We start from the raw sequence: 11,788 nt of genomic DNA on the forward strand, positions 1-11,788 counted from the left end.
CGTATTCTTATGCCACTGATATCATTGAGCAATTACACTTCAGAAAATAGCAACTGTAAATGCAGTGGAAACAATAAAAGATCAAAGAAAGACAACCATGCACAATAGAGACAACAATTTTACCCTAGGAAACCCAACCTTGGGATAAAACCAAACAACTTTGCTTATGGGAGAAATTATTCTTTAGCAAGGTTTACAAATCCAATTTGTCTAGAAATCTGTGCCAAAATTCATGTCAATATACTAGTCAAACTTGGTCTAAATAGCAGCAAGTCAGCATTGGTCAATAGTCAAACAACCCTCCTGCAGCTTGGTCAACTGGGGTCAAACAAACCTTTGCAACTCGTTCAACTGTGGCCAAATAAACCTCCTGCAGCTCAGTCAACTCTGTTCAAAAATCCCTCCTGCAGTTTGGCCAATTGTGGTCAAACTCGGCCCAAAATAGAGATCTTGCCGGTCAACTTGTCCTTTATTTCACCCGTGTGACTACTTCTAAGAGGGATAAGCAATGATTGATTTGTTGATCAAAATGAACATGTCACATCATGTATAATATACTAGTCGAATGGGGGTGAATTTGCCTAAGGGGCACACCCTTTCATGGCTGGGCTGACTTGTCTTCTTGGGCCTACATGATGCTCCAAAGAATTATTTTTATTTAATTTTTCTCAGGCTGACTTGGAGATTCCTTTAGCAAGGCGGGAATACCTCCCGATGTTACACAAAATTTATCACTCTCTTAGCGAGGGAGGTATTTTCCTTGGCTACAACAAATTTTCCTTTAGCTAAAATTTCTCCTCCATAAGAAAAATTCATGGACTTGCTATGTTGATGCATATCTATAGATCACTCCATATTGGAGTAGGCAATATGAGTATGCTGGGCCATTTAAATTAGCGTCACCTAGCCAAGTCCTTTTGGCATCTTAGGGAAACGAGGGAAACATTCTGCATCACTCCAAGCTTTTATATGAAGCATACAAACTTCACTTTAGACAGAGTGGTGAGAATGTATACAATCTGCGCGGCTGTGGATATGTAATGGAGCTTCACTGCTCCCTTTTGCACCATGTCTCAGATGAAGTGACCTGATCAGATAGTCCTTCAAGAAGCTTCCAAAGCCACACTGCTTCCTGACTTGCGACATTGGCTACGATATAGTCTGCCTCTGTTGCACTTGGTGTGATAGAAGTTTGCTTCCTGCTAAACCAAGAATTCATGGCCAATCCCAAACTGAAGCAACACCTCGAGTGCTCTTTCTGTCCTCAACACTCTTGGCCCAATTTGAATCAGTATATCCCTACAACCTCACTTCACCACCCGAGACATATCTCAAACCATATCCAACTATACCATGCAGGTACCTCAACACATGCTTAACTGCATGTCTAGGCTTAACCATAAACTAGCTAGCTTCTTTCATTGGACACATCATCACAACTACTTTCTGGTCACCCTGATTGAGTGCTCCCTCTGATGTTGAAGCATATCCTCCTGTGGCAATCCTAGCTACTCCCTATGTCATGGAAACAAATCCTCATTGGAGCATACTCGGTTGTCTGGCGTTGTCCCTTCATAGAAGGCATACTACTCCTAGAGACGTCTCATCCCTGAGCATCTAGTTTGACAATCTCAACCCATGATATCCTTTTGGAAGGCCACTCCTTCCATTCTGCCCGACTGTTTTCTTCCTCAGAACTAGAAGCTCCTCTGATAAGTGGCACTGTTTTGGATGTCTGTACAATCCTCCTCTTCAAACATTAATCACCCCTGCCGAGTCTATGCTCGAGCTCTTAGACCATACAAGAACCTGACCTTCTAGCAGTTGGAGCAAAAATCTCCTCATAGTCCACTCCCTTTTTCAGGGAGAACCCTCTTGCCACAAACTTTGATTTGTACTTCTTGATGTTTTTGGCAGTCTCCACAATTCTTCCTTTATGCAAAACTCCACTCAGGAGGCCATCGAAGAAAAATTTATAACCATTCAATATAAATAGACAAGAGACTGACCAAATAATAATAATAATGACTGAGGGAGAAAAAATATGAAGTATGTATCTCTTGATTAAGGAAGAAACTGCTGAGAAATTGTCAACTCCCTCTCGCAGAAATCTATAAGAGAAACTCAAAAACCTATCATGTGCCTAGAGGAACAACTGTCCACAAACATTACTGGTGATAGATTTTAAAGGAATAATTCATTTGACTTCTTCTGAGGTGGATGTTCACTATCATCATCATCATCAACATTGGTTGTTGACACACGCTACTTTTCCTTCCTTTCCTTTTTAGGACACTGGGAGGCATAGTGTCCAAAATCATGACAAATGAAGCACTTGACCTTTGACAGATCCTTCTTTTTTCCGATTTTGAGTAGGTCTTCTACCAGTGTTCTTCTTATCAAACTTTTCAAAGTTTCGTATTTCTTTTTCTTTCCTTGTATGAGCTACAAGGGCTTGAATTTCTTCATACTGGGGATTTTGCAAATTGTTCCTAGACAGCTATTTAGTCTCCTCTTGGACATAAGTAGTCATAACTTGTCGAACGTAAGCAAATTTTCTCATGCACAAATTCCCTGAATAAATGTCTCCAATGAGGAAGGAAATCCATTAAGAGTTATTGTAACTGGCTTTGTGTCATCAATGTTATCTCCAATGGTTACACGCTCATCTTTGATATGGGAGAATTTCATAAGATAAGAGACAACATAATTTGATCTAGTCATCATGACACTACGAAGATGATTTCTCAAGGTTAACTTTCGACTAGTGTTGTTGCTCTCATACAACCCTACTAGAGCATCATATACTTCCTTGGTAGTCTTCACTGCAACAATATGAGGAATCAAGTGGTTCTTTATAGAATCTACCAAGGTTCTTTTAGTGTTGGTGTCATTCTTCTTATACTTGGCTTTGTCCTCACCTCCCTTTGGCTCTAGAATAACTTTCTCCACATGATTCTAAAGCTAATTCTCTTCCAAGATAAGGAGTACCTTGGTCTTCCCAGATCTGAAGTTGATGACACCATCTAACTTGTCTTCAACTCTAAGACTTGGTGCCATTTTGACAAGTCTTCAAATCTAATTAAGGTGTCGAACACTTGTCCCTTAAGCTGACTTTAATGGTTTCTTTTTCAACAATGCTTTGATACCATGTTGAATTTTCTACAAGATGCACAATAGAATACATTTTTTTGCTAGATAATTACTTCCTAATGATTTCCACACAATATTCTTATGCTATTGATATCATTGAGCAATAACACTTCAGAAATATCAACAATAACTGTAACGGAAATAATAAAGATCAGAGAAAGACAACCATGCACAATATAGACAACACTTTTACCATGGGAAACCTGGCCTTGGGAGAAAATCCAATCAATTTTCTTCTAGGAGAAATTATTCTTCAACAAGGTGTACAAATCCAATTTGTTTAGAAATCTGTGCCAAAATCCAGGTCAATACACCAGTCAAACCTGGTCTAAATAGTAGCAAGTCAATGCTAGTCAAACCAACCATCAAATAGCTCTCCCATAGCTTGATCAACTATGGTCAAATAGACCTCCTACAACTCGGTCAACTGTGGTCAAACAAGCTTCCTGCAGCTTGGTCAACTGCGGTCAAACAACCCTCATGTAGCTTGGTCAATAGTGGTCAAACTCAGCCCAAAACCAAAATCTTCTCACTCGTCAAGTTGTCAGTACTTTCACATGTGCAATTGCTTCTAAGAGAGATGAAAGATGATTGATTTGATCATCAAAAGGAAAATGTCACATCATGTATATATACTAGTCGAATGGGGGTGAATTTGCCCAAGGGACACACCCTTTCATGGCTGGGCCGACTTATCTTCTTAGGCCTACATGATGTTTCAATTTTTTTAAATTTTCTTAGGCCAACTTGGAGATTTCTTTCGCAAGGTGGGAATACCTTTTGATGCTACACAAAAATCAACACCAATGCCTTCACATTAGTAGTTGCTCCTTAATGTGACTTTTGTCAAGGTTCCTTTCCTTCTTAAGACTTCACATTGTCATAGTTGAGAAATTTACTTTTGAGTCTCATTAACCTAATTTGGCTGTGTATTTTAGTAAAATATCTTTCTTTCTTTACCATCAAGTGTTATCCTTGTAGGAATTTACAGGGTAAGTTCCTAGACAGAACACCAAAGGACACCGCTCACAAACAGATCACAGATCAATACACCAGTATTTTGACGTGGTTAAAACCCTCAAAGAGGGAAACAGTCCACGGCCTGAGCCAACGCGGCCACTTCAGAGAATTTATTAATAAAAGAATGAAAATTTACATATGCTTCTCTCATAGACGGATTACCCTACAAATGACCCTCCATGCGCTTTAAATAGAAATCATGGACCAATCGGGTGTTAAGCCACGGATCAAGTGTCGGTAATACCGAGGAGAGAATGAACCGTCGGATCACTACATATCGTGACCGTCGGATTGTAAGTTACAAAATGTACAAGGTAAAGAAACACACTTTACCTAACTTTATACCTAACTCTATATTAGACCAAGTTGTACTTAACTATTTCCTATGTGTTGGAATATCCTAGCATCCCCCCTTAAGAACAACTTGGGATAGGATTGAAGGATTTAAAAATATGACACAATAGGAGAAGGAAGGAGGCACTAGAGCCTATCCCCCCTTAGTGACAACTTCCTGAACTCCAACCATAAATCGAAGTTTAGTGAACTTCGCCTCTATGAGAACCTTTGTAAAGATGTCTGCAACTTGATCATCTGTTGAACAATATTGCACTTCAACATGGTCATGAATGAGCTTTCTGATGAAGTGCATGTGCAGTTCAATGTGTTTGCTGCACTGATGTTGGACTCAGGATCTTTGCATAGCTGAATGGCACTTTGATTATCACACCAAAGTGTAGTCGGATGCTGTTGCTGAAAGCCAAACTCTGACAGGATATGACGAAGCCACAAGGGTTCCTTACTAGCTTCTACGGCACCACGATATTCTGCTTCTGCTGAAGAAAGAGAAATGGCACCTTGTTTCTTGCAAGCCCATGTAATAGGTCCTGAACCAAGAGTGAACACATAACCTGCAGTAGACTTTTTCGATCATCAGGGTCACCAGCCCAATCGGAATCAGTGAAACCAACCAATAGAGGAGATGCTTTGGCACTGTAATGAATCCCAAACTGATCTGTACCTCGAACATAACGAAGTATTCTTTTAGCTGCTTTCCAATGACTTTCACGTGGGTTTTGCATAAACCGAGCAACAAGGCCAATAGCAAAGGAAAGGTCAGGACGAGTATGGGTTAGATACAAAAGTTTTCCTACAAGTTGACGGTATAAGGTAGCATCAACTTCAGCAGAAGTACAAGTGACTGAAAGTTTGACTCCAGACTGAAAGGGAGAAGGGGCTGGCTTACAGTCTTCCATGTGAAAGTGGCATAGAATATCACAGGCATACTTGGACTGAAAAAGGGAAATACCTTCCTTGGATTGCAAGACTTGAAGACTGAGAAAATAATGTAAGTGTCCTAAGTCTGTCATTTCAAACTTCCTTTTAAGGCTAGACTTCACATGGTTTATAAGGTTGGGATCACTACCAGTCAGGATAAGATCATCAACATAAAGAACAAGAATGATAAGAGACTTGCCCACTTTCTTGGTGTAGACAGTGTTGTCAGAATGACACCTAGAGAAGCCAGATTCTAAAAGAAAGTTATCCATTTTGGCATACCAAGCTCGAGGAGCTTGCTTGAGACCATAAAGGGATTTCTTAAGCCGACATACAAGGCTGGAGTCTGTTTGTATAAAGCCAATAGGTTGTTCCATATAGATTTCTTCATGCAAGTCCCCATGCAAGAAGACGGATTTAACATCCATCTGATGGACTTCCCATTTGAAAGAAGCAGCAAGGGAAAGAACAAGGCGGATAGAGTTCATTTTGGCAACAGGGGAGAAGGTTTCAGTGTAGTCAATGCCTTCAACTTGTGAAAAACCCTTAGCAACAAGACGAGCTTTATGTTTATCAACTTTCCCATCTAGTCCATACTTGGTTTTGTAAACCCATTTGCATCTAACAAGTTTTCGTCCCTTTGGTAGAGGAACAAGATCCCATGTATCATTTGCCAATAATGAATGATATTCTTCATTCATAGCTGCTTCCCAATCTGGATGGCCTGAAGCTTCTACAAAGGTGTCAGGATCATAATTCACTGAAGCTTGAGCCAGTAAAGAAGAGGCTCTCTCGAACTGAGAACGTGTATGTCGCTGATCTGTAGGATCACCGGCAAGATCACCTGCTGCATCTCGAGTAGCACGGACCCATTTTGGAAGCTGAGGAGCTGAAGGAGGATCTTGAGAAGGTGGGGGAGGATTTTCATCCTCACTTTCATCATCTGAAGAAGAAATATTTTCAAAAGTAGAAGAGATAGGGAGAGGTGGCACATCCGCCGAACTAGGCTCGCAGGCCGATATATTTTCATCAAACTTTACATCTCTTCTAATGATAACATTTTTGGACTTAAGTGGAATAAGTCTATATCCTTTGACATCTTCAGAATATCCAACAAAAATACATTTTTCACTCTTTGGTTCTAAAGCTTTATGTTTTTCATCTGGAATATGGGCCCATGCTTCACTTCCAAAAACACGAAAGTGACTTACATCTGGTTTGATTGAGCTCCATGCTTCTTCTGGAGTGATATTCTTTAAAACCTTAGTAGGAGTGCGATTTATTATGTAATTTGTACAGTTAATTGCTTCTGCCCAATAATTAAGACTAAGTCCTTTAGATTGAAGCATACAATTAGCCATTTCCTTTAAGGTGTGATTCTTCCTTTCAGCTACACCATTTTGTTGTGGAGTATATGGAACAATATGTTGCATTTGAATTCCATGCTCAGTGCAAAAGTTGATGAATGTGTTTTTAACATATTCTCCGCCATTATCAGATCTTAGCTTAAGAATATCATGTCCAGATTGTTTTTCAACAAAGGCCTTAAAGGCCAAGAACATGTTAAATACTTCACTCTTGAGTTTTAAGAAGTATACCCAAGTGTGTCTGGAGAAATCATCAATGAAAGTTAAGAAATACTTGTAGCCAGAGAATGAAGCAACTAGAAGTGGACCACATAAATCACTATGCACGAGCTGTAAAGGGGCTGAGGCATGCCAAGAGGCATGTTTTTCAAAACTGTCCCGATGATGTTTTCCGAGTACACATCTGGAACAAACACCATCTCTGCAAGATACCATGGGAAGACCTGTCACCATATTTTCTTTACATAGATTCTGAAGAGAGCGATAGTTTAAGTGACCAAATCGCTCATGCCAAAGTTTGCTCACTTCATCATTATGAGCAACAAATACTGAGGGAAGATTTGATGACCCAAAGCTGAGAAATTTATACAACCTTGTAGAATCATCAGCAATGCTAGTGTCTAGGATCTCTTAGGTCCTTAATTACAACATCGTGAGGTGAAAATTCAACGATTTTACCTTCACCTAAATGGCTTATCTGATATACAGATAGAAGGTTGCAGGATAAGGTTGGAACACATAATACATCATTAAACTGACCATTGTCTAGATGAACAGTTCCAGTCCCTACAACACTAAGAGATCTATCATCACCAACATATATATTTTTGGTGTTAGAATCATTTAAAGAAAACATGGTTTTGTTTTTGGCCATGTGATAAGAAGCTCCAGAATCAATGAGCCACTCATGAGAATGAGAAGAAGAAGATACATTTAGTGCATAGCCAGATCGAGATGCTTGACAACCACATGCAGAAAGTGCCATTCCTGAAGATGAAGTTGAAGTTGAAGATTGCTCCAAATGGATGTTATGCTTCTTCATTGCTGCTTCCAAGGCTTCCATTTTCTTAAAGCATTTGGATTCTAAGTGGCCATCTCGATTACAAAAGTTGCAATGTCTATCAGTCTTCTTCCCTTTGTTTTTATTTGTCTTATCATTTTGTTGAAATGATTTTTCATTTTGAGGCTGAAATTGCTTAGGACCCTTGTTTGGTTTAGGACCATTCTTTTTAGGATACAACTTCTTAGGATTCTTTGGATTTGGTTGCTGCTGGGCGGTTAACGCTTTCTTAGAAGAGTTTCCAAGATGAAGAAGACCAAGGTGTAAGAGTTTTTCTTGTTCTCTTATTAAAGAATCACAAAAGGAATCAAAGGAAGGGGACTTGTAGGTTTGTCCTTGAGAAATGAAGGTTTCTCTTGTAAAATGGAAGGTGGAAACAAACACAGAATAGGCTGGTCCCAACTTAGTAAGAATGGAGTAGATAAGGCTACTATCTTCTTTCTTAACCTTAACACCTTTCAAAAGAAGTCTAAGGGTCTTGAACTTGGACAAAAAATCTTCAATGCAAGAAAAATTATTGGGGTCCAATGTAAGCAATTCATTTTCAAGTTGATGGGCTTTAAGTTCATTTTTTATTCTAAAGACTTTAGTAATTTGTTGCAGTGCTTCATCAGGAGTATCAAGTTCTGCAATATGGAATCTAAGATCTGGAGAAATAGACATCCCTATCAGCCCACGTGCTTGGTCTTGCCTATTTTCCCATTTAGCTGCCTTATCTTCATCTTTTGGTTTGGTCTCTTGCCCTGTGGCTATTCTATAAAGACCTTTACTTCTAAGTAAATCCACATTGTAGGACCACCATTGGAAGTAGTTAGTGCTATCAAGAATGACTTGGCATAGACTTTCCATTTTTAATAGAAACTGAAGCTGTAGATGCTGAAACTAAGTGTACCAATGGAAAGATCTCGAAAAATTAGGCCGTTTAAAAAAAAACGGTTCTGAAAACGGCTTCCGGATGAAGAAGTTATGGCCTTTTAAAAAAAATTGATGAAGTCGCCGACGAAGTGCGGGAATGTGCGGAAATGAAAAAATCCACCCCCACAAAATGGAGACTTGAACCCAAGACCTCTACTCTCATAAATTAGCTTTGCACCAAGTGAGCTATACAAAAAGTTTGAGAAAGAGAGGAGGGGGGGTTGATGCTTTGGGTTGCGTGCTTGCTTTGAGAAGGCCCTTTTTCCCTACAAAACAAAAAACACAAAACCCAACATGGACATACAAAAAAAACGAACCTTGCGGCTCAAAGTTAGCTTTAGCTGAAAAACTAAATATTTTAAAAAATGAACCTTGCGGTTCAAAGTTAGCTTTAGCCGGAAACTAAATATTTTCCTCAATGTTTTTGATTTTCCGAGATCACACTAAGGCGCAGCGGAAAAGAGCATACGCATGAGAAAAATCCTTCTTTTCTGTTTCTGATTTGCCCAGATCGCACAGAGTCGCAGGGCAAAGAGCATACGCAGAAATGAAAGGTATAGATCCGGTAATAAAAAAGGCTAAATAAACCGAAACCGAAATAAACAGATAGAAAATCACTGTAAACTACAAATAAACACTATATACCTCCAGATTTTAAAAATGACGCAGCTAGGGCTACCGAAAACCTTTTCGCGTGAAACAAAAGGAATTCCTCACTGGAACAGATGCTCCCAACACAACAGAGCAGTCCTCTCGGCCCGAAAGCAGTCAGAAATAGTAGATCTAGGAAACGGCAGTCGGATGCAGTTCTACCGGCTTCAGATTTGGATCACCAACAGACGCGGCCCTCAACTTGGCTCTGATACCATGTAGGAATTTACAGGGTAAGTTCCTAAGACAGAACACCAAAGGACACCGCTCACAAACAGATCACATATCAATACACCAGTATTTTGACGTGGTTAAAACCCTCAAAGAGGGAAACAGTCCACGGCCTGAGCCAACGCGACCACTTCAGACAATTTATTAAGAAAAGAATGAAAATTTACATATGCTTCTCTCATAGACAGATTACCCTACAAATGACCCTCCATGCGCTTTAAATAGAAATCATGGACCAATCGGGTGTTAAGCCACGGATCAAGTGTCGGTAATACCGAGGAGAGAATGAACCGTCGGATCACTACATATCGTGACCGTTGGATTGTAAGTTACATAATGTACAAAGTAAAGAAACACACTTTACCTAACTCTATACTAGACCAAGTTGTACTTAACTATTTCCTATGTGTCGGAATATCCTAACAATCCTTGTCATCGATCTACAATGTCGGTCTACAACCTATAAGCTTATGAAAGAGTTATGGACTAGTATTAAAACCTTGCAAAACTATTGCAGGGTAAGGCTAACTACTCTAACTAGCCAACATATGTGCTAAATTGTTGTGTAACAAAATCTCTAGATGACACCAAGAAAGATTAAGACTTGCATTAAAGTTTTTTTTTTGGTTGGTTATACAACTAGTCATTTTTCTCGATTGAATATTTGGTTGTTTTTTTTAACTAAAATAAATAAATTATGTATAGATTTTCCTAAGATTTGTAAGATGAAACTTTGATAAAGGAAAAAACAACAAATTGAATTTGATAAGCAATGTTTTCTTTGGAAATGGAGTTAGAAAAGCATATTTCTATCTTTAACGTGTATATGAAAATTTTGCACTGACATGATATAGAGATATGGTAGTGAAATTCTTCATAGATGAAATTGTTAGTTGCTTTTATTTGTCCACATCGTGTTGACTAGGGCTTTAAACTCTTGCCAACACATATCTCTCAAAATAAAACTCTTAATCTATGGTTTCCTCAAGTTTATGATACTCCTTGTTGGATTCATTTTCAGTTTTATGACTTTTTGTATGTCCTGAATTAGATAGCAAAAGAGCAAAGTAGCTCTTGAGAGCAATAAATAAATCCAAAAGCTAAAAGCAAAGTAAAAGAAATTGAAATCGAAAGATGATGAAGATTAGTTAAGAAGCACCAAATCATGCTAACAACTTAAAAAACATCTTTGAAATGACCAAGTTCTCAAGCAATTTCAGATAATGGACCAATCCTTTCATCCATGTATCTTGTATGGTGTTGTCATTGATGTCAACCCATGGAGTTGATTGGGTTTGACTTTGACCAAAAACATTAGTCATTGATGTCAAATGGTTAATGAACACATCTTAGTAATTGTCACATTACATCAAGATGACATATATACTGTTGGATGGTTAAAAACCCAAGCCCTATGGTTTGGGTTTCCTAGATTGACGATGTGCCCCGAATTTGTCGAGGGCTTTTGATAGGTCAAATCATTGGGTTTGGATCAAAAATATATGCCATTAGATTCTCCTTGAAAAGATGTTTCTGTTGATATGTGGTACGCCTCGAGAGGTCTCCTGGTTTGAGAGAAATTCACAATTGAAGTTAGTGACCCCAGTTTTTGCCCAGTCTTTTGGCTAAAACCCCTAGGGGTAGTGACATGACACCTCCTACAGTTGTCAACATATGACATTGTTTATCACTGTAATCTCACCCCATATAAGTCACATAACTTCAAAACCAAAGACAATAAATCAATCACTGACTTAATACACTCATGTGTCACCTACAAAACACACCAAAGTGGGTTAGTGTACATGTTTCTTAGCATTCAAACAAACTAATAGATAATAACTACTAAATTAAAATTAATCCTATTAAGAATTAAAGAGTTCCTAAATATCCTAAAAGGCCTACCAAATAGAAGTCCCTAACTAGCCTTACCATTCACTATAAAAAGACATCCAAATTATTTCTCAAGTCACAGTTCAACTCAACGAATCTCTTATGGCTCTATGAAATCATTCGGCATTCCATTTAGGAGCTTTGAGTTTTTCGGACCTCTCTGTGGCAGCGAAGTCAACCAACATTCTTCTATTTGGCCTCGAAGGTAAGTTTTCTTTGTTTG

The sequence above is a fragment of the Pinus tabuliformis genome, chromosome X (genome assembly GCF_031772625.1).
Source record: "Pinus tabuliformis cultivar Carrire ecotype Pingquan chromosome X, CPIR1, whole genome shotgun sequence".
NCBI classification, from domain to species: domain Eukaryota; kingdom Viridiplantae; phylum Streptophyta; class Pinopsida; order Pinales; family Pinaceae; genus Pinus; species Pinus tabuliformis.